This window comes from Colobus angolensis, unplaced genomic scaffold, assembly GCF_000951035.1.
Source record: "Colobus angolensis palliatus isolate OR3802 unplaced genomic scaffold, Cang.pa_1.0 Scaffold7, whole genome shotgun sequence".
NCBI lineage: Eukaryota > Metazoa > Chordata > Mammalia > Primates > Cercopithecidae > Colobus > Colobus angolensis.
This window is the reverse complement of record NW_012120709.1, coordinates 1,899,316-1,905,836: the sequence shown is the minus strand read 5'-3', so window position 1 is coordinate 1,905,836 and position 6,521 is coordinate 1,899,316.

The following is a 6,521-nucleotide window of genomic DNA, read 5'->3' as shown; positions in this document are numbered from 1 at the left end:
TAGTATACATCAAAGTTACCTGGAGGGCATGATAAACACATGTTGCTGGACCCAGTTTTTGATTCAGTGGGTCTGGGATGGAGCCTAAGAATTTTCATTTCTAAGTTCTCAGGTAATGCTGCTTCTGGTCCAGAGCTCACATTTTGAGAACTATCATTTTAATATTTTCTGCATTTCCCATACAAACTATACCATTGGGTGGGTAGGTTAGTAGATGGGGGGGTAGTTTCTCTTTAAAACATTCTAATGAAAAAGGAAGGATGGAATTGCAACATTACTATTTTGCAACCTCTCACGGAGATAAGGATTGGTCAACAGCTGCTGACAATACACAAACACATTCTTAAGTGCTTTCTGATGGAGGAATACACTGCTACCTATAAAGTTTTACCAAAAAGAATAAAACCTAAATCTGACCAAGCATCTACCAAATAACCAAAAATAGAAAGGATGGAAGATCATATTGAGTGACTCCAAAAGGATACAGTTGGCACAATTGTTCAGTAAGTTGCAAGCAGGGGAAATCAGTGGAGGGAGAACCAATAGCATAAGAGGTACTTAGTATCAACCAATCACAACATGTGACCCTGATATGGATCTGGAATCAAGGAATTAAAAATTTTTAACATGTATGAGAACTGAAAATTTGAACACTGGTTATGTAATGGTTTTAAGGAATTACTACTCAACTTTTCAGATGTGATGGTGTTGCAGCTGTTTTAAGAGTCCTGGAGACACCTACTAAAATATTTACAATGAAATGGTATGATGATTGGTATTTGCTTCAGAAGAATATAGGGAGGGAGATACGAGAATATAAATGAAATAGGATTGGGTGTGAGTTGTTGATTTTTGAAACTGGGTGATATTTATGTGGTGGTTTATTATACTATATTTAACTTTTGTATATGTTTTTTCGTAATAACACTGCCACCATCACCCCTGCCTGCCAAGTTATGCTCAATTTAAACAACACATGCTTATTGGAAAAAAAAAATATGCACAGTACAAAACTCAGGAGAAAAAAGAAAAGACCATTCACAGTTCTCCTAGGCGACATACTTCTTTCTGTTTTGTATGTTTTCTTGCAGTATTGTAATGGCTATGATCGTGCCACAGTGTAATTCTGGTTCCTGTTTCCATCCTTCCTTTCTCACCCTACTTAACAAAAGCAATTTCCACACTAAAACAACAGCAATTATTTGTTGTCATTTCGTAGCTGTACATGTAAGGCATTTAAGATGACTTTTTAGTGTAATGTCTGGTTTCAAATCCCACTTTACCATTTGCTAGCTAGGTGTCTTGGAGGCGTACTTCTTAATATCTCTGAGTTTCAGTTTCCTCATCTGTGTAATTACAGAGTTGTTCATGAACATTAAGGTAAAGTATTAATACACAAAGCACTTTATATAATATAATAGATTTATAATATATAATTATTTTATTTATTTTAATTAAAAATAATACATAAAGGTAATATAAAGACTAACTGCCTTTTCAACTTTCAAGCGTGTCCCTTGATGCAGTTGATGAAAATTCTGTTAAGATTGATTAATGGCTTCATAGTTTTCAGCCATGGAAACTTTTTTTTTTTTAAATAAAATCTTATCAAGAGTCCCAATATAACAAAAACTGATATACTGGTTGAAGTCGAGGCAGGGATTGGTATCCCTTTCATAGTAGAATCAAACATGGCAGATGCTGGTACTGTGTCCTTGATGATGCTACATAATTTAAATATCACAGCTATTTGAATTATATCTGAGTTTTTGCTAATTTTTAATTGAGAATGTCAATGAGTGGTATCTTACTCTATAGACATTTTCATTTCAGGGAGTGAATTTCCTGTTTAATTATCAGTTGAACATGTATTATGTGCTATGCCTCAGTCACTATGCTAATTGCTACAAAGATGCAAAGATAAATCTTATTCCCAGGAGCTCATAATCTAAAAGAGACAACTGGGTAAATAAATTATTGCAGAAAGTATAATAAAGTACAGATATTCACAAATGTTTACATTAGGGAGGGACTTACTAACATGAAACCATTTTGTGTAAAGAGAAAAAATGTCCAAAGGTTCATGACTTCTAGAACATCACATTTGCCTGTTTTTTTGTTTTTTTGTATTTTTCCCCCTCTTATGGAATGGTTGGAGTTACTAAGGGCTCTTTTTTTGCTTTCTAGGTAAAGTTATTAATATTACCTATAAGCCTAATGACTCCCAAACTTACAGTAACAGCCTAGCCCTCTCCCCCTAATTTCCAGACTTTATATTCAGTGAAACTTGGTATCTCCATCTGGGTGTCTTACAAAGGCTCTCAAGTTTAACACATCCAAAATGATGTGCTCCTTATCTGCACTCCCCAGTTCAAACAACTACCAAGCCAGCCACTCTGCTATCTTCCCATCTCTGATAATGGCAACTCAATTTTAGTTGTTCAGGCCAAAATCCTTGATGTTATTGTTGACTCTTATTCTGCCACTTCATGGCTGTTCTTTGAAAAGTTCTGCCAGCTCTAACTTAAAGATTTGACCCTTTTTTTTTTTGTCATCTCCACTCCTAACTGGTATCTCTGTTGTCTGCAGTCTGTTTCTCAACAAAAGTGTGATCCTATTAAAAAAATGTCATATCATGTTATCTCTGTATTCCAGTGTTCTCAACTGAGGGTTATTTTGCTCCCCTGGGGACATTCAACAATGTCTGGAGACATTTTTGATTATCACACTGGTGGGGTTGGGGAGGGGTTGCTACTAGCATCAAGTGAGTGGATGCCAGGGATGCTGCTAAATATTCTACAATGCACAAAACAGCCCTATGCAATAAAGAATTGGTTAACCGAAAATGTCAGTAGTTTCAGCCGAGGGTTGAGAATCCCTGCTTAGTTCATTGGACTGGTATAACATAACACCTTAGATCTGGTAGCTTATGAACATTAGAAATGTATATCTCACGGTTGCAGAGGCTGGGAAGTCCAAGATCAAGGAATTGGCAGATTCTGTGTGTGATGAGGGCCCATTGCTCATAAACAGAATCTTCTTGCTGTGTCTTTACATGGTGGAAAGGGCAAGGCAGCTCTCTGGAGCCTCTTTTTTAAGGGCACTAATCCCATTCATCAGAGCAGATTTCTCATGACATAATCATCTCCAAAAGGCCTCACTTTCTAATACCATCACCTTGGTGATTAAAATACAACATATAAATTTTGGAGGGAACACAAACATTCAGACCATACCAGCTGCTCTACTCAAAACTCTAAAATTATTCTCCACCTGTTTTCTTTAATTCTGTAAATATTAAGAGGAAATAAAATGTATTTAAAAGTTTTTACCCTTTTTTCTTAAAATTCCTACCTATTTCCACTAGGGGGAGGGCTTCACTACTAAATAATACGGTATTTTCATTCGCCACGTTATAGGAGTCACTGTAATCAGAGCAAGCATTCTCATACTCTTTGTAGCAGAATGTTTTATTATATATGGTAACCCATTTTCAGATGCAATTTATTTTTCACAATTCTAGTGTACATTTTTTTCAATTCGATAAAAGTGAGTTTTAAAATATAATTTTGTCTTTGAATGGATTGTTTTTGAATTTGCAAATACTATTTTAAGGAGTTGCTTTAAAGATTTCCATACTGGATTTTTTGTGCACATTTCTTTCCCTCTAAATCCAGTCCTACTGTTGCATTAGGTGCAACATTTATTTGGTCCCTCCTTCATCTATCTGTGAGGAAGTTCCTGCACCCAGCATACCCAGGGGTAACATAGTAGGTTAGGAAATCATCAATTCTAAATCAGAAGCCCACTATCTCCAAATAAGCCATTGGCTCCTAGAGAGACATGACATGGGCACTGCATTATTGAACTTTTCATTGTCAATGCACCCCTGGAGGCCTGGACTTGTACAGTATACAACCTGTGCAGCCGTGAATCCAAGCCTGAGACTTGGATTACCCCCGGGCTAGAAACGTTATGCGTTGAATCAAGCCATCATATGTATTAAATACCTCCTAAATGATCATTCTTTGTAGATGTTGTTCATTTTTGCACATTCTATGTGACATGAATTTTTCTTCAAGAGGGTTATTAGGCCTCCCCTATTATTCATGGAAGTGTCTACTGGGACATCAAGGGTTCGTAAAGGCTGGGCCATTCGCCTTCTGTTGTGACCCCCTCTTTTTATTTTATCAATGCAGCTAGAAAAACTGTATAGTTTAGAAAATACCTGAAAAGTGATGAGTGAAACTGAAAACAATGATGAGGTGGAATAACAGTGGGGAGGTAACCCGAGAAACCTGGAAAGTAGGTGAAAGTAACGTGGGGCATTGGGAAAAGTAGAGTTCATACAAAAACCAAACACCAGCCAGGCGTGGTGGCTCACACCTGTAATCCTAGCACTTTGGGAGGCTGAGGCAGGTGGATCACCTCAGGTCAGGAGTTTGAGACCAGCCTGACCAACATGGAGAAATTCCATCTCTACTAAAAATACAAAATTAGCTGGGCATGGTGGCACATGCCTGTAATCCTAGCTACTCGGGAGGCTGAGGCAGCAGAATCGCTTGAACCTGGGAGGTGGAGGTTGCAGTGAGCTGAGAACGCACCATTGCATTCCAGCCTGGGCAACAAAAGTGAAACTCCCTCTCAAAAAAATAAAAATAAAAGTAAAAAAATACCAAGCCAGCATAATTACTGCATCCAACTTTTGTTTATACCAAAATGACTTTTAATACAAATGTGACTTAGTCTGGGGTCATGGCATAAACATTCTATAGCTAGGTGCTTTTATAGTCAAACTAATAGTCAAAACTCATAACCAGTAAATATATATATAATATGTGTTTGTGTGTATATATATGCAAATCTGCATTCTTATTTTCAAATGGTCTTAAGTTCTTTTTGCAATATACATTTTATTAATTCAAACAGAAGGTTTAAAAATGGCTGCAGGAATTCAGAGACTTTTAGAAATCATTTCCAAGTGCCTCTCAAAAGGAGTGAAATGTATTTATTATAGTGTTTTCCTTACATCACCTTCTGATTTCCTTCAGCATAGCAGCTCTGAGCAAACAGAAGCCGCAATGCAGGCCTCTGATGTCATCAGCTGCCTACTCCTATGGTTACTAAGATGGGCCCATAATTTCTGATCATCTATGTCAATGAAGTGGCTCGTTTCCTAGACTATAAGTATGTGAGTAGTTATATAGAGTGGAGGGATAAAAGGGCATTCGTCAGTATTTAATTTTTCCTTTGGGTAAAGAAGTAGGAGGATTTTGTAATATGACTTATTTTTAAAACAAAATACACGTTTTCTGTTACCTTAATAGCTAGGCTCTCCATATACTTATCTCAAAGTACTAGAGTAAGAAAACCTTTAGGTGCATTTGAAAAGGAGCAAAAAACATTTTATTTGGAAATAGGGCTATGAATTCATCTTGGGCATACAGATCACTTATCATAGGATATGAGATTAAAATTCGTGAGTGAGACACCAAGGTACCAACAGATACCAAAGTGAGGTAGGCCACCCTCAGGAACTTGCAAAACGGCGGTAGCTGAAAACTCAGGACACAATTCTTATTTCCTCACCAGAATTGAGGGGTTAAAGAGGTTGAGAGTGGTACCTAGGAAAAGATTTGGAGAGAGATGAGATGTAAACCCTTCCTGTCTATCCAAGGAGGTAGGTTTGGGGTGTTTTCCCCATCAGAAGTGAAGATTTTCAATGAATTCACTTGAAGAACTTACGTTCCCTGCCTCTAATGGGGGACAATATGGTCTGGTGTCCAACTGCCCCTGAAAAATCTAAAATCTGGCAGAGCTGGCCAGCTTTTCTGATGGTACCAACAAAGAAAATGTCACTGCATTGAGATCATCATCCATCCTCAGAGATTATTGAGTCAAGAATATATGAGTATTGTTTCCAGTTGGGAATATGATATATCTGGCTTGGAGTTATTCTAAATTTTGCTGAAGATGATGGCTTTGGGTGGGTGGGAGGTGAGAAGTGAGGGAGTTCCAGCAGAAAGTCTTTATTGAATAGTTGAGAGAAAACCTGAGCTTTTAGGGGAGCAGTGAGCCATAGGAAAATGTCCATGCTATGGAAAGTACAATAAAAAGTTCCCAGTGACTTGGAGGCAGATCTCAAAAGAATACATAAAAGCACCATTCCAGCCACCCATCCCATCAAAAGAAAAGGAATCAGCTCCAAACATTTACCAAATTCAGAGAGTGAAGCTATATTATTATAACACCATTTAAGTAAAAACTCCCACTTGTCTTACTGCTCCAGTTTCCACCCGCTTTGGCACCTGGCTGGGCCAGAAATACAAACTGGAGGAAGAGGACAAATGCCAAGTGGAGGAACAGAATGACCAGGGTCTCTCTCCCCACCTACTGCAAATGGCTGGCATACAGCAGTCCTCAGTTAGGGAAGAGAAGACATCTTAGCTTTAAAACTTTAAAGCTTTAATTCATAGACAGATATGGTATGAATTACCAGTCCTCCCAAATTAGCCCCATGA